The following is a 26,777-nucleotide window of genomic DNA, read 5'->3' on the forward strand; positions in this document are numbered from 1 at the left end:
TCAGCCCTGGGATTTCTTTGGAAGGAATGATGCTAAAGCTGAAACTCCAATACTTTGGCCACCTCATGGGAAGAGTTGACTCATTGGAAAGGACTCTGATGCTGGGAGGGATTGGGGGCAAGAGGAGAAGGGGACGACAGAGGATGAGATGGCTTGTTGGCATCACTGACTCTATGGACGTGAGTCTGAGTGAACTCCAGGAGTTGGTGATGGACAGGGAGGCCTGGCGTGCTGCGATTCATGGGGTTGCAAAGAGCTGGACACGACTGAGAAACTGATCTGATCTGATTTCTATACTATGGTAGCTCTTCTGAGATACTTCATCAACAGATGATGCTTAACTGAATCTTCCCAAAGAGGGTATTAGACTTTGGAGAAGTTATTATTTTCTGCCAAAACTCCTTAATCCTAAATTACTGCCCAAGTCATCAATTCTAAAAAACATGTAACAATGGTTAAGTTAGCTTTAGGAGGTAAAAGTTGAACAGCAAACTAAACAAAGAGCTGACTAATTCCTACAGTACTTTTTCCTAAACTTATCAAGGAACATTAATTCAGCAAGTTATTAATAAGTGTTAAGTGAAGGAAAAATGCACGACTGAATATTGTATACTTTCTGTTTTATACAACTCTTGTTTAGTCGCTGAGTTATGTCCAGCTCTTTTGTGACTCCATGGCCTGTAGCCTGCCGGGCTCCTCTGGCCATAGAATTATCCAGGCAAGAATACTGGAGTGAGGAGCCACTCCCCTCAACAGGGGATTTTCTCAAGCCAGGGATCAGATCTGGCTCTCCTGCATTGGTGATTCTTTACTGCTGAGCCACTGGGGAAGCCCTTTTACACAACTACATAGATTTTATAAGATGTGATCTACAACAACTGTTTTGTGTACAGGGAAGGTTCAAAAGCAAAACTGCTACAGAAAAGGTACCTATCAATTTGAAGATATTGCCTAATGTTAGATGGGTTAAACATAATGAGTTTAGGAAACTCTGCATAATATATTTGTTGTTTAGTCATTAAGTCCTGTCTCACACTGCAGTCCTATAGACTGCAGGGTGCCAGGCTTCCCTGTCTTTTATTATCTCCCAGAATTTGCTCAAACTTATGTACATTGAGTAGGTGATGCCATCCAAACATCTAATCCTCTGCCACCCTCTTCTCCTTTTACCTTCAGTCTTTCCCAGCATCAGGATCTTTCCCAGTGAGTTGGTTCTTCACATCAGCTGGACAAAATATTGGGGCTTCAGCTTCAGCATCATTCCTTCAAATAAATATTTAGGGTTGATTTCCTTTAGGATTGACTGGATTAATCTCCTTCCAGATCAAGAGACTCTCAAGAATCTTCTCCAGCACAAAAATTCAAAGGCATCAGTTCGTCAGCATTCTGCCTCCTTTATGGTCCAACTCTCATATCCAAAAATGGCTACTGGAAAAACCATAGCTTTGACTACACAGACCTGTTGGCAGAACGATGCCCCTTTTCCCTAGGCAACATAATTCTCCTAAAAGAAAAGGGGGGAATGAGAGTCATTTCCTAGGCAGGTTGATAGGGAGTCTAGGGGTCCCCAAGGAGAGAGGGGTCTGGAATTCTCAAGGAGGAAGAAAGGACAAACTTTTTTTCTTTCTCCACAGTCCTTAGGATTATATAACAATAATGTATCCTGCCTAAGGACAGTCTTTGGATTCAACCTTCTGTTATCTTAAAATGTTAATTATGGGAGTAGACCTGGTCTTCACAAGGATGTATCTTACCTGAGGACAGTGTTATCTCAAAATGTAAATTATGGGAGTAGGTCTGACGAGGTCTTTACAACCTCCAGATATTCTTTGGATTATATAACTTCATTGTTAACACTAGCAAGCAGGTACTCTTTCTGCCCCCTTCTGATGCCTATGTCAGAAGCTTTTTCTATCTCCTTTATACTTTAATAAAACTTTATTACACAAAAAAAAAAAAATAAATGATGTCTTTGCTTTTTAATATGCTGTCTAGGTTTGTCATAGCTTTTCTTCCAAGGAGCAAGCATCTTTTAATTTCATGGCTGCAGTCACTGTCTGCAGTGATTTTGGAGCCCAAGAAAATAAAATCTGTCACTGTTTCCACTTTTTCCATATCTATTCTGCATGACGTGATGGGACCAGATGCCATGATCTTCATTTTTTGAATGTTGAGTTTTAAGCCAGCTTTTTCACTCTCCTCTTTCACCCTCATCAAGGACTCTTAAGTTCCTCTTCGCTTTCTGCCATTTAAGTGGTGTCATCTGCATATCTAAGGTTATTGATATTTCTCTCCAAGATCTTGATTCCAGTTTGTGATTCATCTGACCTGGCATTTCGCATGATGTACTCTCCATATAAGTTAAATAAACAGGGTGATGATATATAGCCTTGTTGTACTCCTTTCCCAATTTTGAACCAATCCATTGTTCCATGTCCAGTTCTAATTGTAGCTTCTTGACTGGCATACAGGTTTCTCAGGAGGCAGGTAAGGCGGTCTGATACTCCCATCTCTTTCAGAATTTTCCACAGTTTTTTTTTTGTGATCCACACATTCAAAGGCTCTAGCATAGTCAGTGAAACAGAAGTAGATACGTTTTTCAAATTCCCTTGCTTTTTCTATGTTCCCACATCTGTTGGCAATATGATCTCTGGTTCCTCTGCCTTTTCTAAGCCCAACTTGTACATCTGGAAGTTTTCTGTTCACCCATTACTGAAGCTTAGCTTGAAGGATTTTGAGAATAATCTTACTAGCATGCAAAATGAGCACAATTGTATGGTAGTTTTTATATTCTTTGGCACTGCCCTTCTTTGGGATTGGAATGAAAACACCTTTTCCAGTCCTGTGGCCACTGCTGAGCTTTCCAAATTTGCTGGCATATTGAGTGCAGCATCATCAGTTTAGGATTTATCAGCATCGTCTTTTAGGATTTTAAATAGCTGGAATTCTATTACCTCTACTAGCCTTGTTTATAGTCATTATTCCTAAAGTCCACTTGACTTCAGCCTCTGGGATGTCACATTCTACGTGAGTGACCACATCATCCTGGTTATCTGGGTGATTAAGACCTTTTTAATATATTTCTTCTGTGTATTCTTGACACTCTTTTTATCTTTTCTGCTTCGGTTAGGGCCTTACTGTTTCTGTTCTTTATCGTGCCCATTTTTGCATAAAATGTTCCCTTGATATCTCCAATTTTATGGAAGAAATGTCTAGTCTTTCCCATTCTATTGTTTTGCTCTACTTCTTTGCATTGTGCATTTAAGAATGACTTATCTCACCTTGCTATTCTCTGGAACTCTACATTCAGTTGGGTATATCTTTCCCTTTATCCCTTGCACTCTGCTTCTCTTCTTTCCTCTGCTATGTGTCAAGCCTCCTCACACAACCAGCTTCTTTCATTTCTTTTTCTTTGTGATGGTTTTGGTCACTGCCTCCTGTACAATATATGAACCTCTGTCTATAATTCTTCAGGCAGTCTGTCTACCAGATCTAATCCCTTGAATCTACTCATCACCTCCACTGTGTAATCATAAGGGATTTGATTTAGGTCATACCTGAATGGTCTAGTGGTTTTCCCCTACTTTCTTCAATTCAAGCATGAGTTTTGCAATAAGTTGTTCATGATCTGAGCCACAGTCAGCTCTGAGTCTTGTTTTTGCAGACTGTATAGATCTTCTCCATCTTTGACTGCAAAGAATATAATCAATCTGGTTTCAATATTTACCATCTGCTGATGTCCACGTGAAGAGTTGTCTCTTGTGTTGTTGGAAAAGGGTGTTTGCTATGACCAGTGTATTCTCTTGACAAAACACTGTTAGCTTCTATCCCACTTTATTTTGTACTCCAAGGCAAACTCTCCTGTTAGTCCAGGTATCTCTTGACTTCTACTTTTGCATTCCAATCCCCTGTAATTAAAAGGATATCTTTTTTGGTGTTAGTCTTAGAAGGTCTTATAGGTCTTCATAGAACTGTTCAACTTCAGCTTCTTTGACATTAGTGGTTGGGGCATATACTTGGATTATTCTGATGATGAATTGTTTGCTTTGGAAATGAACCAAGATCATTCTGTCATTTTTTAAGATTGCACCCAAAACTGCATTTCAGACTCTTTTGTTTATGATGAGGACTCCTCCATTTCTTCTAAGGGATTCTTGCCCACAGTTATAGATACAGTGGTCATTTGAATTTGAATTCAGTTCAGTTCAGTTTAGTTGCTCAGTCCTGTCCAACTCTTTGCGACCCCGTGGACTGCAGCACACCAGGCTTCCCTGTCCCTTACCAACTCCCAGAGTTTACTCAAACACATGTCCATTGAGTTAGTGATGTCATCCAACCATCTCATCCTCTGTCATCCCCTTCTCCTCCTGCCTTCAATCTTTCCCAGTATCAGGGTCTTTTCAAATGAGTCAGTTCTTCACATCAGGTGGCCAAAATATTGGAGTTTCAGCTTCACCATCAGTCCTTCCAATGAATATTCAGGACTGATTTCCTTTAGGATGGACTGGTTGCATCTCCTTGCTGTCCAAAGGACTCTCAAGAGTTTCAAAAGCAGCAATTCTTTGGCACTCAGCTTTCTTTATAGTCCAACTCTCACATTCATACATGACTACTGGAAAAACCATAGCTTTGACTATATGGACCTTTGTTGGCAAAGTAATGTCTCTGCTTTTTAATATGCTGTCTAGGTGGGTCATAACTTTTCTCCCAAGGAGCAAGTGTCTTTTAATTTCATGGCTGCAGTCACCATCTGCAGTGATTTTTAAATTCACTCATTTCCATCCATTTTAGTTCCCTGATTATTATATCTGTGTTGACCTTGTCCAGTTTACCTTTATTCATAGACCTAATATTCCAAGTTCCTATGCAATATTGTTCTTTACAGTATTTGACTTTACTTTTACCACCAGACACATCCACAACTGAGCATTGTTTCTGCTTTGGCCCATCCTCTTCATTCTTTCTGAAGCTGTTAGTAATTGCCCTCCAGTCTTTGCCAACAGCATATCAGACACCTTCCAACCTGGGGGCTCATCTTCCAATGTTATATCATTTTACCTTATCGAACTGTTTACTGTGTTCTCGTGGCAAGAATACTGGAGTGGTTGCCATTCCTTTCTCCAATGGACCATGTTTTGTCAGAACTCTCCACTGTGACTCGTCCACCTTGGGTGGCCGTTCATGGCATGGTTCATAGCTTCACTGAGTTATGCAAGCCCATTATGTATTTACCTCTTGGAAATTCACATTGGGCATTTGTAAAGTGAAAGGTCCATCTATGGAATAATATTTGGAAATTTCAGTGCTGGAAAATAAACTACAGACTTTTTTGTAGAAAAGAGTTTACAATATGTTTTATACTTTCATTGTAATCTTTTACATTTCTGCCACACAATCTCTAGTTTTGGGTCACAACAAAATGCATGAGTTTCTTAAGCCATTTCCCCCCTACCTTGGTGCATTCATTTATTGCTTCCTTTGCATGTAATTGATTTTTATCCAATTCTTTTTAGTGAATTCCTATTCTTGTCTTAATATTGTACTCATTTGGGGATATGTATTTGTAACTATCCAAATTCACATCAGTTTTCTCTTAACTCTTACTATGCAAACAATAACATAAATTGTATAACTTTTAGTTTATTTATTCCCTTTTCTGTATACAAGTCTGGTTAGCTTTTCCTCTTTAAAGTTTTTTTTTATAAAAACAAAGCAACCATCTTACTCTCTTAGGTAAGAGCAGAATTATTACTTGTAATAAAAACAGCTTGTGCAAATATATTATTCTGAGCATCTAATGTAGGCAAGGTCCATAATCCTGCTTAGTAATGCTGAGTTAAGCATCAGCTGTTAGAACACAGCCAAGAAAAGGAAATTGATTGCACTTGGGAGTTAGTAAATAGATTTAGCTCCTGACCTGTCTTTATTTTTATTTTTTTTATTCCTGTAGTATGGTGTTATGCTCCCTTTCTTTCTGTTTGACAATGGAATGTAGTTAGCATGCAATGTTATGTTAGTCTCAGGAGTACTAGTCATGGGTTTCTTAAGGACAAGGGGCCTTTGATCTTTAACACAGAATTGTAGTTCATATACACAAAAGAGTACCTCTTGATATGATATTACAATTGTGTTATAGTTATGTGGAAAAAAGGAACAGTAACTTTAATAATTTTGCCAATATAAATTTCAAGGAATGTCTCTCATATTCTTTAGTCAGGAGTAGAAATTCTAAGTTATAATTATCTTTTTATATTTAATTTCAGTTAGATAAATAAATTTAAAAACTTGCATGATAGACTAGTGGGTTTTGTTAGTGTGAAAAGTTCATTGACTTTATTTTAGAGTCCAGTTATGTTTAAGCAACTAATTTTAACAGTAAATTAGTTGCTTTTTGATAGTGTTGTAAGTAAAAAGTATAAAACATAAAATTTACTTAGCTATTTTACATTGTAAAGTTCAATAATGTGTATTTGCATTGTTTTGACACAGGTCTCTAGAACCTTTTCATTTTCCAAACTAAAGTCCTACAGACATTAAACTAGTCTCTTTTTCTCCCTTCTTGCAGTGCCTGATAACCACCATTCTACTTTCTATTCCTCCAAAGTCATCTATTTTAGATACTTCATGAACTTCCCTGGTGGCTCAGATGGTAGAGTCTGCCTGCAATTATACTTCATATAAGTGGAATCATACAGTATTTTTCTTATTGTTCCTGGCTTATTTCACTTAGCATAATTTCCTCAAGATTTCATCATGTTGTACATGTGACAGGATTTCCTTCCTTTTTTAGGTTGAATAATTTTCTGTTTTATGTATATCAGGGTTTATCCATTGATCCATCAACTGACATATGGGTCCATTCTACCTCATGGCTCCTGTGAACACTGCTGCTCTGAACATGAATGTGCATATATCTCTTCCAGACTCTGCTTTTGATTCTTTAGGGTTGCAGGATTTTTTTTTAATTGCTTTCAATTAATTTGGATATACGAATAAGTTGGGTTATAAGATCATATGGTGGTTCTCTTCTTAATTTTTTGAGGAGCCTCAATACTGTTTTTATAGTAATTGCACTATTCTAAAATCCTACCAAATAGTACATGATTTCAGTGTCTTCGTATCCTCACCAACACTTGTTTAAGGTTTTTGTTTTTTTATTTGTAGTACCATACTGAATTTCTGTGATGATTGTGATGTTGAGCATCTTTCCACGTTTGGTGGTCATTTGTATATCATCTTGGAGAAATTTCTAGTAAAGTCCTTGGTCATTTTTTCATTGTAAATTTGTGTGTGTGTGTAGTTGACTGGTAGGATAGAAACTCCTCTTAAGATACATGTTTGGCAAAGGTTTTCTCACAGTTATGTCTTGTCTTCTAATTCTCTTGACATTGTCTTTCAAAGATAGAAGTTTTACATTTTAATGTTCTCCAGCTTATCAGTTATTTCTTTCATGGATCATGTCTGTGGTGTATTATAAAGGCATCACTGTACCCAAGGTCATCTAGATTTTCTTCTATGTTACACTTTGGAATTTATGGTTCTGTGTTTTAGTTCTGTGATTCATATTGAGTTCATTATTCTGAAGAGTATGAGGTCTGTGCCTAGATTTTTTTTTTTTTGCATGTGCATGTCCAGTTGTTCCAGCTCCATTAATAAGAGATTACTTTTGGTCCATTGTATTGTCTTTGCTTTTTTGTCAAAGATCAATTGGCTATATTTATGTGGGTCTATTTCTAGTCTCTCTGTTCTCTTCCACTGACCTATTTGTCTCCTCTTTGACTAATACCACACTCGCTGACTTCTATATCTCTAGAGTAAGTCTTAAAGTTGGTTGATGTCAGTCCTCTTAATTTCATTCTTCTTTAATGTCATGTTGGCTATTCTGAGCCTTGTCCCTCTACATAAAACTTAAAAATAAGCTTGTTCATATTTGTAAAATAACTTGTTTGAATTTTGATTATGATTGCATTAATTTATAGACTTTGGATAACTGACACCATGACAATATTGAGTCTTCTAATCTATGAACTGAAATATTTCTTCTTTAGTTCTTTGATTTTGTTCATTATACAATTACGGTTTCTCTTATTTAGATCTTGTATATAAATTTATATAAATATTTTGTATTTTTGGATGCCAATGTAAATGATATTGTGTTTCTAATTTTAAATTCCACTTGTTTATTGCCAGTATAAAGGAAAGCAATTGAATTTTGTATACATTTTGTATCCTGCAACCTTGCTATAATTACTTATTAGTCCCAAAGGTTGTTGTTAATGATTCTTTTGGATTTTTCATGTAGATGATAGTGTCATCTGTGAATAAGGACAGTTTTATATGTTCCTTCCCAATATGTATACACTTTACTTCTTTTTAGTTAGGACTTTAAGTACTAAATTGAATAGAAGTAGTGAGAGGGGATATCCTTGCCTTGTATTATACCTAATCTCACTGGAAAAGCTTTAAATTTCTGACCATTAAGTATGATGTTAGCCATAGGTGTTTTGTTTGTTTGTTTTTGTAGATAGTCTTTGTCAAACTTTCTTTTTATTTTTAGTTTACTGAGAATTTTTTTCACGATTGGTTATGGTACATTACTGCTTACTATAGTTCAGACTTTATTCAGACTTTGCCAGTTTCCTCATTATTGTTCTCTTGTACTCCAGGATCCAATCCAGTATTCCACAATGCATTAAGTTGTAATTCTGGTGACAATTTCTTCAGTCTTTATTTTGTGTGTGACCTTGACAGTTTGGAAGAGACTGTTCAAGTATATTACAGAATGTTCTTTAATTTGAATTTCTGTGAGGAAACTTCATGGTTAGACCAGGGTCATGGATTTTGTGGAGGGGTAGCACTGAAATAATGTACTGTTCTTATGATGTACCTACATCATATTGGGAAGTTGATGTAACTAATTGATGTGTTACATTTGATCACTTGTTTAAGACCCCACCCATCAACTTTAATTCTAAAGTTACTGTTTTTCCATTTCTGTATTCTGTTCTTTGAAAGTGATTCCCTAAGAATTCCCAGGTCCAGCCTGTATTTGAGGGCCAGGGATAGGGTTTAAACTCAACCTCCTGAAGAGGAGAATTTTAAATGAATGACTAGGCTTCCTTAGTGGCTCTGATGGTGAAGAATCTGCCTGTGATACAGGAGATCCAGGTTCAGTCCCTGGGTCAGGAAGGTTCCCTGGAGAAGGGACTGGCAATCCACTCGAGTATTCGTATCTGGAGAATACCATGGACAGAGGATCCTGACGGGCTATAACCCATGGGGTCACAAAGAGTTGGATACAACTAAGTGACTAACACTTACTTAGACTAATAAATAAATATTTTAAAAGTCCATCAGTTTTACTTTCCACTATGACGTATTTCTACATTAAAAAAAACAAAACAAAACTCTAGTGCCTTCTATCATTTTTAAGAGTATTACGGAATCCTAAAACCAAAATATTTTAGAGCCACTTGTCTAACTGTTGAAGTGACTATGGTCTTTCATCCAGATTGCTCTTCAATTATGTATCTGGAAATATGTTACTTCATTGCTGTATTGCTTTTTAAAAATGAAATCTCTGTATCCCGACCCTCTTTTCCCTCTTCTATAGCTCAATTACTGTTGTTTCATACTCTTTCCATTTACAGACAGATAAGTAGTTTCAGAATTGCTAATTGACTCACCTCATATGACTGAAAGCCTTAATCTTTCTATTTCTCTACTATTGTTTGTTTATATGGTCAACATATGCAATTATTTTTTATAGTTGCACTCATTTGAGGGGACTGAAATGCATTCTGTAACGTTTCTGTGAGAAATATACGAAAAGATAACAGCATATTGTTACATAGAATCCATTTAAGGAATATCAAGATGAAAAAACAAGTATGATCTTTAGAAATGGCCATGTTGCAAAAAGGTCAACTGTGATAACAGTTTAGATATTGCTGCTATAAAATGCTGTAGTTGATGAAAAAGTAAAACATTATTATGTCTTAAGTTTAAAATATTTTCTAATATGCAACATTTTAAAAAGAACTATTTCTTTTCAAATATTCTTGAATTTCTTCAAAACTTCTTAAGCCAGTATAGTACATTATTACAGGTCTTGAGGAACTAAGATAAGGATGCCTTTTAGAAATATTAACACCTGTATTTTTTAAGTGGTGAAATGATGAAGAGTAAGTTTTTGTCTTGTAAACACGTGCTGTGCTTCCCATGTGTGGTTCAAAGGATGACCGGTGCATATTTGACATTAACCAGGATGATCCAGGGGGCTTTTTATTAAAGAATTCATGGGCCTACCTTACAACTTATTGAATCTGAATCTCTTTGAGCATGATGCCATAACTGGAATTTTAAATACTGATGACAGATACTTTTTGTTTATTCTAAAATGTATAGTCACTAAAGTAAAAGAAAACACCAGGTAAGCTTTTGCTTCAAGAAGTTGATTTGATTTTTGTACAAGAGTTCACTTCTTGGGTGTTCTCATCAAGAATAGTTCTGCTGTTAATGGAGCTTGTGTAAGGTAATAAGAGCTGGGGTAGGATGAAATACAAGAATAACTCAGTGTATCAGGGTAAATTTTTGAAAAGTACAAGTCCTTGAAGTCTCTCAGGAATGAAAAAAATTTAGCCAAGATGTTAAGCACGGGGAGGTTCATCTTAAGTACAGAATTCTTGAAGACAGCAGTACTCTTGAAGGCCGCAGCCCTCTAAAACTTTTATCTGATTGACAACTCCGTAAGTATAGAGGGGGGAAAAAAGTACCTTTTGGAATTTGAGGCGTACACTTTAAGGAATCACAGGAAAGCTAAGGAGAACTTATTAATATAGTAGGAATTTCAGAAATGGTTACACAAAAGGTATTTTCTACTATTGTTCAATCCCAATTCCCAAACTCATTGATATTCAGAATTCTTGCCTGAAATGTAAGATGAAAACTGTAGTTTTACATTGTAGAGCTGAAACACAGTTTAGATTAAATCCAGCTCTTGTAAGTTTCCATTGCAAATTACCAAAGGATTTTAAATTAAGTTGTCGATGTGCCTCTTTCCTTTTGGTACTGAATGCCCTAGAACCTTCTAGGAACCTGGGATGGAGGGCATGTGTGGAAATGTTCTTTGTAGTAACTTTTCTCTGGATTTAATTTGCACTGCATTCAACGAGTACACTCATTATGTTTTTTCTGGGAGAGCTGAAACTAAATTGTAGCAGTGTGTTTAGAGGGAAACACATTTAAGCTATTTGTATGGAGACAAATCATGATTTTGTGGCCAATTTTAAAAGTGTACTGTGTCAAAATGACATAGGTGTTCTTATTTGTGTGGATAACTGAAGAAAAATGTATGCTTTTGAAATATTTTGTCCTGCATTGTTGGTTTCTGATAAAAGTTTGAGTTATTGCTTAAAATGATGTTTTAAAGTTCCTCTTCAAGTTGTATAGGAGTATGAATTGCATTTACACTAAGTAGTGATGGATTTCTTGGTTTCTTTCATTAGACTTTTTGATTACCAGAATGTATTAGACATTTTTGCTTACATGAAAAAATGAAACCCATTTGATTTTAAAATATTATTCAATCTATGTTGACCGTGTATAATATGTTTAAAAAAATGATGTGTAAGATAGAAAGATGAATAAGATAAATTTTCCTAACTTCAAAGAGCTTGTGATTCAGCTGGCTAGATTATGCATGTACTTGAATAAATGTGAGGCACTTAAATGTGTTTAGATTGTCCTAAGAAGAACAGAGAAGATACTATGGTTGTTCATAGGATCAGGGATGGCTATCAGGAAATCTGTGATTTTGCCTTCTTTGATGAAACCCTAATGGCATGAAATCTCTTGATGATCATTTTCTTCTTGATTTTGCAAAGTTCACAGTATAAACAAATGCTTGGGTAAAAATGTTCAACTACTAGAAGGAAGAAGGGAATGACATTTAACACAGCACATAGGTAGTATACACAGATATGATAGAAAGGGTTTGTTTCCAAAGACCCTACCCCCTGCTCCCCACCAAGGTCATGTAGAACCAGTTCTCTAATTCTCTTCCAATTCTCTAAGAACTTATAATGTACTTGGCACAGGCAGTAAACCAGTCTTGATTTAGAGTTTTTAATCCAAAACTTTCTGAAGTTGCTTCTTTACTGGTTTTGTACTAAACCCTTGGAGAAATTAGGTGATCCAAAAGAACATTAAGAAAACCCTAACATTTTAGCCATCGTGCCTGAAAATTGTCTCTTTTATTCTCCCTAAATCTAGTTATAATTCATTTGCATTGAAGATAAAGCTCATTTATATACTGCAGTTCCAACAGCATAAGGGAGGCATTATTTGAACACAAAATGCAGTTATGCAAAAGAATTTACTTGAGCATAAGGATAATTAACCAGAATACTATGTAAGTTTTCCATCATCTATAAAGAAAAAGAAAGCTTAGTAAAGAAAGTTGTATGTAATGCATAAATCTGTTATCAATGCAGATGACTCCTAATCCCCACTCTGAAGAGAATATGAACAGCAGGAATGTATCCAAGGATTCTTTCATATATCAGTGACAAGAATTCTTATGGAACAGAAGAAGGGAGTTATGGTACTGTTTAGCCAAGACTCCTGTTGGTGCCAAAAGAAAAAAAAAAAGAAAAGAAAATCCCAGGATTCTTTTGGTTAGGAGGGTAAGAATCAATTCCAGAAAGTAAAAATCTGTATAAGAATAGGTTGTGACACAATTTGATTATGCTTCCTTCTGTTAGAAGTCCTTCTTGCAGTGTGGTAGTTCATCTTGTTAAGTGATATTTTTATTTTTCCATTCCAAAACTCCCCCATATTTTTCTTCATTGAGCTCCACATCAAAATACAGTTGTGGACACTATTACAAGTTAAGAAAAGTTTGCACTTAATGATCAGGAATATTATCATAAATATTATAAAACATACTAATAAATTCCACAATAATATAGGGAGTAAAAGATGAGTAGGAGATATTAAGTTAAAAATAAAACACCTGATTTTGATATGTGATTTGGCATCCTAATAGTTATTTCTGGCACATGTATCTACAGACTTATTCAAAGTAATAGATCATTTAAACTTGAAAATATGTTTCCTTTTAATATAATTTATATATATTGGATAGAGTTGTTTATTAATATTCTTTAAAGTACCTGGAAAAGTTTGTCTTATTTTTGAGGAAGAACTATATAATCTCTTCTTGAAGTGAGATTTAAATATTTCAAATATTCAAAGACTGTGTAAACACCTTTTATAACTTTTTTTTGTCCTTACATTGGTCTATGAACTATTATAAAGATTTTGAAGGGTAGTATAGTCCTTGACTCCTCATGAAATTTTACTTATGAGAGCATTCAGTTCAATTTTGGGCTTCTTTGTCAATTCAGATGCAAATTCTGTTGTGATTTTAATTACATACTGAATATACATTTGTTTATCTCAAGCAGCTGTTTCAAGATAATGACTCCTAACTAATGTCTTCAACTAGAATATAAGCAATGGCCTCTGGTAAATCTCCCCAAGTGTTCAGTTGAGCGGATGCTATGTTTTTAATTTGGGGAACTTTATGGTTGATTATTGGAGAAGGAAATGGCAACCCACTTCAGTATTCCTGCCTAGAGATGTCACAATAGTAGAGATATGGATTTAAAAAAAAAAAAATAGGGGAGAATGCTTTTACCCAAACTATCTCCTTTTTACCAAACTCACATGAGGAGTAAGAGGTGAAAGGGAAAAATTGGGAATGGCAGAAGAGTCATTTGCATGTGCTCAGAAGTGAAAATGTAGAATTAAAGTTGTGAAAAGAAATTTTGAAGTGAGTCCCTTCTTCATTTTCTCTCAAATTTAAGCACTCTTTGGGGATTATAGATTTTCTGGGTATGGTTAGGAGATAGAGACTTTAAAAATATTATTAAAAATGCTTTCAAAGGAATATATTTGTGCAGTGAGATAAGAACGATTAAATTTAATCATTCAGCCTCATTTGAGGCCAAAGATACTTGTGTTCATCCATGTTGTATGGCATCTAACTATGATACATGTATATATTTACCTTGTTTAAATTAAAACATTATAGGTGTTTTTAACTTAGGGCACAACATAAACAGTTTAAAATTCTTGGGGATAAATGACTACATTTTGCTATAATTAAGGAATATAATGAAAATATAAAGGGTGGATGGCCAGTGCTCTGGTTGATCCATGGCCAGCGAGGTTCTGACTTCATTGACACGTTTCATGGAAAGGGTGTCTAATGAAGGATGGAATTGTAGACAATTCATTCCATGCTATGAGGTTAACCACAGACTTGAAGAAATCACCAAAGTTATTACTCCTGCAGATGTGCTGGAACTAAAAGCAGGGATTGAAATTCTGAAAGCACTAAGGTTTTTTTATGACTTGATTTTATTGTGAAAACTACTTTGGTTAGGTGGTTGATTTAAACAATATAAATAAATAGTGTGTATCTGATACATATACATACACACATTTACATGCACACACACACACACACACACATATATATATAAAATCATGTGTGTGTACTCAGTTGTGTCCCACTCTTTGTGAATCATTGGACTGTAGCCTACTACACTCCTCTCTCCATGGTATTTTCCTGGCAAGAATACTGGAGTGGGTTGCCATTTCTTCCTCTAGGGGCTCTTCTTGACCCAGGAATTGAACCTGCGTCTCCAGCATTACAGGCAGATTCTTGACCACTGAGCCACCCAGTGGCTTTCGCTCTCTCACATGCACACATATATATATATTTAAAAATATACATGTACAGCTGTGTATATACACATATGTATATGTAAATCAAATTGTTCTTTTATAAACGACTATGTAATATAAAAATAAAATGAAGTGTTCTCAATAAAGTAGAGAAAATATATATTTTCAATGCTTCTTTGACAAGCACTTATTTTTATTGGTGTTTCAGCAGTATAATTAAGATAATTTTGAAATGGTAAAGGCTGAAAGTATAAATATATACTACATTTTGCTGCTTCATACTATTTTCACAGGCAAGTCTTCCCCAGTGTTATTACTTCTTGTACTCCAGCATTCTGACTCTGGGGTTTCCCAAGTGGTACAGTGATAAAGAATCTGCATCCCAGTGAAATAGGCACAGGAAACATGAGTTCGATTCCTGGGTCAGGGAGATCCCCTGGAGGAGGAAATGGCAACCCACTCCAGTGTTCTTACCTGGGAAATCCCATGGACAGAGGAGCCTGATGGGCTACAGTCTATGGAAGTGAAAGTGAAAGTTGCTCAGTCATGTCCAACTCTTTGCGACCCCTGGACTGTATCCGTGGGATTCTCCAGGCCAGAATACTGGAGTGGGTAGCCTTTCCCTTCTCCAGGGGATCTTCCCAACCCAGGAATCGAGCCAGAGTCTCCTGCATTGCAGGTAGAGTCTTTACCAACTGAGCTATGAGGGAAGCCAGTCTATGGGGTTGCAAAGAATTGGACACGACTGAGTGACTGAGCACACACACATTTGCTCATCTCCTAGCCTGGCAAATATGGTGCCATCATTATGAAATTAATAAGGCAGGTAGATAAATTTGATACTTTTTTCTTCTACCTTTCTCACCCTATTTTCTGTAGCAGCTGGACACCATGCTGTTTAAAATTTGGTGACAATATGATGGTATGAATAGAAGTTTGACAGTTCTTGCCCTAGGCCTGAGAAAAGGGATATGTTAGAATTAGTCACATGGAAATCAGAAAAAAAAAAAAAAAATGGTTCACTTCTTTTCTGTTTTTAAGTATTAAAATTTTAGCTTCTAAAGGCAACTGAGAAGACAGTGGATTCATGCATAACATGCATAACAAGGAAAAATGCATGCATTTTTGAAAAAGCATACAAAGCATTTTTTACAAAGCATAAAAAGAATTTCTTTCCAATATTGAGTTTAGATAGATTCTCTAGGATTCAGGAAGGAGAATGGAATGAGAGGAAAAGCAAGATGCAGAGCATTTACTTCCATCTCCCTCTTCCCTTCTGTCTCCCCACTCTCCTCTTCCCTCAATCTCTGCTGCCCCAGGCCTTTGGCAATCTCAGTTTGGCAGGGCACGAAGTGACTCAGTGCTCCAGTCCTAAAGAATCCCGTGGTTGGAAATTAAAGGTGACTAAACACCAACCTCGACTCATAGCCAGGAACTGGTGGGCACGGTGGTACCCCTCATTCCCCCCACGCCAGTATGGTTAGATGATATATGATACCTTGACATTAAGTCATCTCTCAAGAAGTTATATGAAAACCTGGGGCATTAGGAGAGGGTTTCCTAAATGAGTGATGTTTAAGTTTTGATGATCTTGTAGAATGTGAGCTCAAGACATTGGGTTGAGTTATGGAAATTTATTCAATAAGTTCTTTTTTTCTTTCCTACGAGTTTGTGGCCTGAAATTGTAGTAATTGAATATCCATGGGATTAGAACAAAGGATATGGATTAAACATTAATCTGCAAAGTCAAATATATTATGCATGTTGAGTAGCTAATAGAAAAAGACTGGCGTATTTATGGATTAAATTGATGATAAGAGCCTGCACAAGAATAAATCTATTCTTTTGTGAATAATTATTTTTCTTATTTTATGTTATGTTTAGGGAGTGGGGGAGGGAAGGACTGGGACCTATGGATTAGCAAGTGTAAATTATTTTATATAGGATGGTTCTACTAATATAGCACAGGAAACTATAGTCGATATCCTGTGATAAACCATAATGAAAAATAATTTAAAAAATAATGCTGATATGTTTATAGCTAAGTAAGTTTGCTGTATAGCAGAGATTGGTATAACACTGTGAATCGACTATGCTTCAATAAACAAATCATAAAAAGAAAGTTCAACAAAATGTATTTTAAAAATGATATTCTAATTCCTTCAGAAAAAGAAAATACATTAATACCCATGTATGCACTCTAGGTTATGCTGAAACATTCTTAGCCTTATTTACTTCACCTGTACCTTTTTATACTTTTGCATTTCAGGTATTATGTATTCAACTGTCATGAATGCTAAACTCAAATGTTTCCTTATTATTCCCTAGCAGTCATGCTGTATTTCTCCAAACCTTTTCTTTCCTGGATGCCTTTTCCATAACTTTTCCCCTTGATTGAACCTTCTGATTTATTCCCAATTTTACAGAGATAGAAGAGGAAATCAGGTGAGCTCTTCCAGTTTCTTACCACACCAGTGTTTCATCATCTGTGGCCATGTACTCTGCTTCTTTGCCATATTCAAGTCAATATTTGTATGTTTACACTGAATCTTTTCCTCCATGTTTATTCAAAGACCACATTCAAGCGATTCTTCCCTCTCCTTCTGCTTTTCTCTTTCGTTACTACAACCAGCCTAAAACAGACAAACAGACAGAAACTCTAATGACTTCTAATTAAAAAGAAAAAAACAACATTCTTTGATGCTCTTCCTTATTTCCCTCTGGCTATTGTCTCATTTCTTCATTCCCTTCTAAAGCAAATTTGACAAAGCGGCAGTGTGTATTTGCAGTTAGTAATTACTCACATTCTCTCATGGAGTTTATGGACTTTCTGCTCACCCACCCAGTCCGCAGATAATGTTCTTGAAGTCACCAATGTGGAGCATTTGCTGAAGTTTATTGTCAGTTCTTAATCCTCTCATCCTTTGGCTTCTCTGCTGCATTGAATACAGATAAGATCTTCCTTGTCCTTGAAGGGCTATTTTCACTTGTCTTCCACTTTCCCTCCTACCCTACTCTTTGTTAATCAAACTACCAGACTAACAAAAATAAAATTTGCATGTAGTGGATTACAAAACTGCATTATAGTTAATTTACAGTACTATGTTAGTTTTGGGTATGAGGAGGTACATCTTAAATCTTTGGAATAATTGAAGAAATATCATTTTTAGTGGACTTGGATTGAAAATATTAGCAATAAAATAACTCATTTAAAGGACAATTCAGATATTAAATTTTAGCTTCTATTTGATAAACTTTAAAAAGGAGACATATTTAATATTCCATTTATTTTCTGATGACTTTTAAAGATACTGGGTTTTAAAAATTTGTGAAATATTCCTTTTGAAAGAATTGCATAAATTCATCCAGTTATTTTAAGTGAAGCTTGAAAAAGAGAATATGTAAAGATACAACAGATATGCTGCTGGTAATATAACTAACAATTTAGCACGCAGAAAAAATTATCAATAAATATGCTATACATTTATATCATTTGTGGAAAAGAAAGAAGTTGCTAAAAATAATTAAAATGTAGTCAAACTTTGGGAGGGACTGCTTTTCTTCAAGAATAAGTACACCATCTTAAGAACTATTAAAATTGCTTATTGCAATTTAAAAATTTTATTAAAAATTTAAATTAATATTAAATAAATATAAATTAATATTAAATACATTTAAATTAATATTAAAATTTTTACCTTATTTCAGGGTGAAACCCTGCATTTTAAAAAAGATTTCTATTTGTTATGATATTCCTTTACAAAATCAGTATTTATCTGGGCCTTAGGTTTTGTTATTTTTTTGGTAACATCTACCCAATAGATTACCCAATAGAAACTGCAATAGATTATCTGGCTTTCCCTTCTACTATTATAAAAGAAGAACACTGGAAAAATAAAATATAATTACAATGTGAATGAAATGTACTATTAATGGCAGCTTTAGGTAACATCAAACATTATCTCAACTTATTTTAAATAATAAGGAATTTATTATCACATAATAAAATGTCTGGAGTCTTATTTCAAGGAAGACATAAATTTGTTAAAACTCAAAGCTAGTCTTTCTGTGATGGCATCAAAAACTCAGGTTCTTGTCACTCAAATCTTACAATATTAATTCCCTCATGATTATACTATGATAATGTGCTGTGCTGTGGAACCCCATGGACTGTAGCCTGCCAGGCACCTCTATCTGTGGGGATTCTCCAGGCCAAGAATGCTGGAGTGGGTTGCCATGCCCTCTCCAGGGGATCTTCCAAACCCAGGGATGGCAACCAGGTCTCCTGCATTGTAGGCGGATTCTTTACTATCTGAGGATCCAGGGAAGCCCAGTAAGAGCATGCTACTGCTAAGTCACTTCAGTTGTGTCCGACTCTGTGCAACCCCATAGACGGCAGCCCACCAGGCTCCCCCGTCCCTGGGATTCTCCAGGCAAGAACACTGGAGTGGGTTGCCATTTCCTTCTCCGATGCATGAAAGTGAAAACTGAAAGTGAAGTCGCTCAGTCATGTCCGACTCTTAGCGACCTCATGGACTTCAGCCTACCAGGCTCCTCCATCCATGGGATCTTCCAGGCAAGAGTATTGGAGTGGGGTGCCATTGCCTTTTCCACAGTAAGACCATAGCAGGTCCAAATAGCCCATCTTTATACTCTTAATGCAGAGTAGAAAAAGAATTAGCTTTTACCTTTTAGCCATGTTTACTGTTAACACAATTTCACAGGGATTTTTCCAGTGGAGTATTTTTCAAGTCTCACTCAAGTCAAGGGGAGTGAGATGATCTTTAACCTAAGGCAGTCATTTATTTCCACAAATAAAATGTGAGAAAGTTGAAGACTGCTGGGGTCCAGCCCGGTTGGATCCAGAGAATTAGAAGTGGGGACAGTGTCGGCGAACTGGATACAATAGCTTTAATTAAATATTAATTAGAGATATAAAGAGTAATAGAATAAGGATAGCTCAGTAGGAAAATTCAGTGGAGAAAAGAGGCTGAATAACTTGGTTTACGTGGAAAGCCAATAAAATTCCAAGGCAAGGAATTTACATCACCTACGTAGGCTGCAGGTGTCCTCTCGTTCTCCCGAAGGAGAGGAGACACTAAGGCCTCCCCAGTCAGATCTTAGAAGCCCAGGCATAATTAGTAGGCTTGAGGAGCCTCCACACTCCAGATGGGAATTCAGCCAGAAGGTGAGAGAAAGAACGACATGGGGAGACCAAGCTTCGGTGAACAAGGCCCGCACTTTATTTTCCAAAGTAGTTTTTATACCTTAAGTTATGCATAGAGGATAATGGGGGAAGGGGTAGAGTCATGCAGTAAGCCAGGCTTTCTTCCTGCAAACTTATCATATGCAAAAGTTTTAGGTGATTTACATCATCTTCTGGCCAGGAGACCTGTTAACATTTTATGACCCTTTCTTCAGAAAACTTATTTTGCTCTAAAGGTGATTATTCTAAAGTCAGGTGCCACCCTCCGAAAGCATTAGATAAAGTTGCATTTCTACAGGGCAAAAGTGTGGTGGGCTATAACAAGAAAAGAATTAATTCAAGGGTCCAAGGTTACAAACATTAAAGCTACTACTTACATTGCTATACACCAATTATATTAATACACTGCCAGGGACACAGTAGGTAAGGGATATGGAAACTTAGCAGCAAACATTGGCCCAACAAGTGAAAAATCCTTCACCAATACAATTTATAATCAATCTTTTAACTGCTCAAAGGAATCTGTATTTAGACAGTTTAGAACATCTCATGCCTCTCACAGCTGGGAGGGTGTGAACAATCACGTGGCCGGAAGAACCTGTTCAGGCAGGCTAGAGGACTTCCAAAGGAGTTTGTAGGTTGAAACACTCTTGTCACGCCCAGGAACTTTATCAACTGGAGCTGTAAGTTAACTCTTTTTCAGAGAGAGGTGGTGGGGGACAGCCCCCCATAAAGTCAGAGGTGTAGGTGAGAGCGCAAAGCAGTAAAGTGGCAGGCTCTGGTTTAGGGGGTAGGTGCTCAAGAATTTCCAGGGGGACTCCTGAGGCTCGATCCCGCCTTTGTGTATGCCGAGCCTCCTTCCTCATGACCTTTGCCACGGGTGGAGTTCCTCATGCTGGCTTCCAGCAGAAGACCAGAATTAAAATCAGGATCCAACAGACACAGAGAAGGAGAAGGAGAAGAAAACTATTGAATAGAGAGCCCACAGTATGTGCTACTGGTAGGAGTCAACCCATGTGACAAAGAAACTGGCAATAATAGTAATAATAAATGCTCACATATATTACTCTAAAATCAAAGCATTAAAAAATGGAATGTATTTCATTTTAATGTGACATCAGTTAAGTGTACTTTTAAAATATCAATAATTGTGTTATACTTTACAAAAGATTCCTATATCCACATAAGTCATCACAAACTGACAAGAATTGTCATGGGAAGACACAAATCATCAGGAATCTTTCCTGAATCTTTTATTTGATTCAACTAACATTTTTGAGAGCCTAGATTCTGCTAGTATGAGGTTGACCACAATGTGTGTTCAAGTTTTTCCATACAGTCTTATGGAAAAACCTGAATGAACTTCTTGGCCAACCGCCTGCAGTGCAGGAGATCCAGATTTGATCCCTAGGTTGGGAATATCTCCTGGAGAAGGGAATGGCTATCCACTCCAGTATTCTTGCCTGCAAAATTCCAGGGAGAGAGGAGCCTGCTGGGCTATAGTCCATGGGGTTGTAAAGAGTCGGGCATGACTGTGTAACTAACACTTTCACTTTGAGTATAAAAAATGATTTAAGTACTTCCTGCCCTCAAGGAACTAATGAGTATGAAGGATAGACAGTGTGACAGCTACAAAAATGATTGCAATACATGTGTAAATATCTGAAGAAAATGGAGGCACCCAAGTATGCATCTCTCAGTATTTCCTCCCAAAATAATGCTGTACAGAATAGCATTACAAAAGGTAAAATTACACAAAACTTTACTATCAAACATAGCTTGGAGTCAGACAATGCCCAAGCATCAATGTAACTATAAATAAAAGAAAACCAAATTCTAGTGAGTGATCTTTTGCCAGACTGGTGGTGGCAGAAGCCAAGCAAAGGTTGACTGAGATTAACTGTGATGGAGGGAGAAGAGAGGAACTAGAGACAGGCCTAAACTTCATCTGAAACCATCACTGGAAAGAACCAGATCATTCTCAGCAGGAAAATATTTAGAAGTGTCCTGGTGAATCAAAGATAAGTTTTAGAGAAAGACTTAAAAATATACGTGATAGGAAGCAATAGCCTTTAGGATGCATAGATTTTGGTGAAGAGAAAAGGCAAAAGGGAAGAAGGAGGGACCCTTTGGAAATTGGGGTTGAAGAGAAGAAGAAGCAAAAGGGAAAACTTAGGATCTTGCAAGACAAAAGAGAATCAATTAATTGGAATATGTATATTATTCTCTACCAGCCAAAAAACAACAAACAGTACTAAAATATCTGCACTGATAGATAAGAATGTTTTAAAAATAGTATCAGAATTATGAGGTACATTAAAAAATCTCTATCACTCAAAACTATTGATAGTAAAAAAGAAAAGTATCAATTGAGTCCAAACAAAACTAGAATAATAAGTATGTAAAGCAAAAGAAAGCATAAAACAGAAACAGTATAGATAGATAAAAGCTAAAATTAATGAGATAGAGAATAGAAAAGCAATAGGTCTATTTATTAAATCAAAATTTTGTTTTTAGAGACAAATAACAGATATTTACTTATATAAACAAAAATAAATACAAGAAAGGTAAACCAAAATTAATGAGCTTAGTTGGTTATGAAAAGTAAATCAAGACATGTAGGAAGAATAGGAAGAAGGAACTAAATATAGTGTAGAAGGAATAATGAAGGGATGACACTCAGCATATTTCTTTGCTTAGTTTGGCTTTTAGTATGTTGGTGATATTTAACATATGTAAAATATAAATAATTAAAATTAACCAGGACATGGGGAGAATCCAGAGTAGAATAAAAATAGTAATAAACATAATTGTGTTACAGAAAATTAACATAAATGTACTGAGGGATTAGGGAAGAAATTAACCAATTAATTTTGGAAAAGAGCATTTGACTTGATATTGCAAAGCCACAGGCGAAAATGAGTGCATACAAGTATAGTCATTTTTTTTTTTTTTTGCAAAGTTATGGGTTAGTAATTTTGAAGCTACTTTGTAAACATTGTGGATAATGAAAACTAAAGGTTTCTCACTTTAAGAGAAAAGTGTTACAAATATGGAAAGAAGTAATACTAAATTGAACTATCTTGTGTTGGATTGGAATTAGATATATACAGACAAAGGTGTATACATATATACATATTGTTTCTTAGATTTGCTCACTGAGAAACAATAAAACCCTAGGAGCAATGAGCTCAGCTGGCTTCCACAGCTTGATTTCTGAATACCATTCTCTAACCAAAGACATGAGACTAACTTGCAGAAGTGATCCATGTCTGGGTCAAGGAAAGTTTGAACTAAGCCTGCATGTTGAAAGGACACAGGAACCAACTTGAAGGAGCTCCCAGTGACCAAATATGGTATAATTAGAGCCACAAAATAAATCACTGTAACTTTGAATGTTATTCATAAAAGCAAACAAAAATCTGTGCGTTCTTTAAGTTATAGGTATTGAACAAATAAATTAAATAGGGGTACTCTCAGAGTAAAATTCCAAGTAATAAATGGAGAAGGAAAGATGGAAATTAAAATCACTATATGGCTAGCCACTTTGGCCACCTGATGCAAAGAGCTGACTCATTAGAAAAGACCCTGATTCTGGGAAAGATTGAAGGCAGGAGGAGAAGGGGGCTACAGAGGATAAATGCTTGGATGGCATCACTGACTCAATGGACATGAGTTTGAGCAAGCTCCGGGAGATGGTGAAGGACAGGGCAGCCTGGCGTGCTACAGTCCATGGGGTCACAAAGAGTCAGACATGACTGAGCGACTGAATGACAACAAATATGGTAAACACCACAGTAGTAGTTGCTGCATCGATGAATGTGCTACAGTTGGAAAAAAATATGGGGTGTAGGATTAGTGAATGATCTCAAATTAGATGTCTAAAAGATTATGAATTATGCAGGAAAATTTTAATTTACTTTTTGGAAAAAACCTGATAGACATCATCTCAGTCAACTAGCAAGAGACTCACTGCCATCACCTGTCTCCTGATTTGATGCAATGAGAAGAGGATAGCATCCCTTATGTGGAATTCTTATCAAAATGTAAAACCTGAATTTAATCATGGGGAAACATACTTGCAGTGAGGGCTAGGCCATAAAATAAATGGCCATTTTTTTCAAAAGTGTCAAGGCCTTGAAACCTAAGCAAGAAAAGAAATACTGTAACTGATTATCGAAAACTAAGGGGACTTGACATCTAGATGCAATGTGAGATCCTCAGTCAGATCTTGGGTCATAAATTTTCTTTAATGGGAGAAGTGATTTCTATACAATGTTTAATATTGTAGATCTATCACTGTTATTTTGCTGATACTTTCCTATGATATATAATATATTAGCTTTTAAATAAGTTTAGTGAAGAATAAATGGGAATGCTTTGTACTACTTATACAATCTTATAAATCTTATAAATTGTTTCAGAAAAGAAATCTAAAAAAGAATCTGAACATTTAAAGAATCATACATGGCAGTACTCTTGCCTGGGAAATCCCATGGATGGAGGAGCCTGGTGGGCTGAAGTCCATGGGGTTGCTAGGGGTCGGACGCGACTGAGCGACTTCACTTTCACTTTTCACTTTCATGCATTGGAGAAGGAAATGGCCACCCACTCCAGTGTTCTTGCCTGGAGAATCCCAGGGATGGGGGAGTCTGGTGGGCTGCCGTCAAGGGGTTGCACAGAGTCGGAAACGACTGAAGCGACTTAGCAGCTGCAACAGCAGCAGTATGTGTAATGATAACAGAATATATAAAGTCAAAACTAGAGCATATGCATATGAGAATAATTTGGTCAAGAGGTTGTCAGAGAGAGTCATTAAGGAGGATAAAAGTTAATTGGTTTTGTAAAATAATTTAAAAATTCTCTAGAGGAGCAAAGATCTTAATAAGCTAATTTGAATATTCTGGTAGGGAGATATAGAAAATGGGCTCCCTGAGTGGCTCAGTGGTGAAGAATCCTCCTGCAATGCAGGAGACCCAGGTTTGATCCCATGGTCAGGAAGATCTCCTGGAGAACGGAATAGCAACCCACTCCAGTAGGCTTGCCTGGAGAATTCCATGGACAGAGGAGCCTGGTGGGCTACAGTTCATTAAGGTTGTACAAGAGTTGGACACGACTGAGTCACTAACATATAGAAAATAGCCCTTCTCCATCTTATCTGACTTTATCTCATATCACGCCTCATTGACATAAATTCCAAGAAATGCACTTTATTAAATGTTAATGCAAGGAGTGAGTAGCCAAGAGGGTATTTTTAGTGAGGAATGGATGTGTAAAGATTAACCTTCATAGACATTGAGTCCAATCATTTGCTCCAAAACATAAAAAACACAAGCATAGTAGGGTTACCTTATAACCAAACTTTCAGCCCATTTCTGGGCCTCAGGCACATCTGGGTTTATTTGGTGAACTGAGAAGACAATGCCAAAGCCTTTGACTGTGTGGATCACAATAAACTGTGGAAAATTCTGAAAGAGATGGGAATACCAGACCACCTGACCTGCCTCTTGAAAAACCTATATGCAGGTCAGGAAGCAACCGTTAGAACTGGACATGGAACAACAGACTGGTTCCAAATAGGAAAAGGAGTACATCAAGACTGGATATTGTTACCCTGCTTATTTAACTTTTGTGCAGAGTCCATCATGAGAAACGCTGGGCTGGAGGAAGCACAAGCTGGAATCAAGATTGCCGGGAGAAATATCAATAACCTCAGATATGCAGATGACACCACCCTTATGGCAGAAAGTGAAGAGGAACTAAAAAGCTTCTTGATGAAAGTGAAAGAGGAGAGTGAAAAAGTTGGCTTAAAGCTCAACATTCAGAAAATTAAGATCATGGCATGTGGTCCCATCACTACATGGGAAATAGATGGGGAAACAGTGGAAACAGTGTCAGACTTTATTTTGGGGGGCTCCAAAATCACTGCAGATGGTGATTGCAGTCATAAAATTAAAAGACGCTTACTCCTTGGAAGGAAAGTTATGACCAACCTAGACAGCATATTAAAAAGCATAGACATTACTTTGTCAACAAAGGTCCGCTAGTCAAGGCTATGTATGGATGTGAGAATTGGACTGTAAAGAAAGCTGAGCACCGAAGAATTGATGCTTTTGAACTGTGGTGTTGGAGAAGACTCTTGAGAGTCCTTTGGACTGCAAGGAGATCCAACCTGTCCATCCTAAAGGAGATCAGTCCTGGATATTCATTGGAAGGACTGATGTTGAAACTGAAACTCCAGTACTTCGGCCACCTCATGTGAAGAGCTGACTCATTTGAAAAGACCCTGTTGTTGGGAAAGATTGAAGGCAGGAAGGAGATGACAGAGGATGAGATGGTTAGATGGCATCACCGAGTCAATGGACATGAGTTTGGGTGAACTCCAGGAGTTGGTGATGGACAGGGAGGCCTGACGTGCTGTGGTTCATGGGGTCGCACAGAGTTGGACACGACTGAGCAACTGAACTGAAATGAACTGAGAAGACAAGCTCCAAAGAAAGTTATTTCTACCAGGTGGAGGAGCCTCTTGAAGAAGATTTCATGCTTTGGCCACATCTGGCAACTGACAAAGTGGCAGGAAGTTAGTTTTGAAGAATCACTCAGCAAAACAACAGTAACAGTGACTATAATGATGATGATGACAAACTAACTCCATCAGAATAATGTGTCAGGTTCAATGGATTTAAGCTGTAAAGAGAGACTTAACATGCTGAATGGGAAGAATGGCAAGGACTAGACACTAGGCTGGGGTCTAGATTTATATCCCTAGTAAGAAAGGAAGTCAAAGTAAAATCTAAGAGATGCATTTCAGTAC

Source organism: Bison bison, unplaced genomic scaffold (genome assembly GCF_000754665.1).
Source record: "Bison bison bison isolate TAMUID 2011002044 unplaced genomic scaffold, Bison_UMD1.0 scf7180017864465, whole genome shotgun sequence".
Classification (NCBI taxonomy): domain Eukaryota; kingdom Metazoa; phylum Chordata; class Mammalia; order Artiodactyla; family Bovidae; genus Bison; species Bison bison.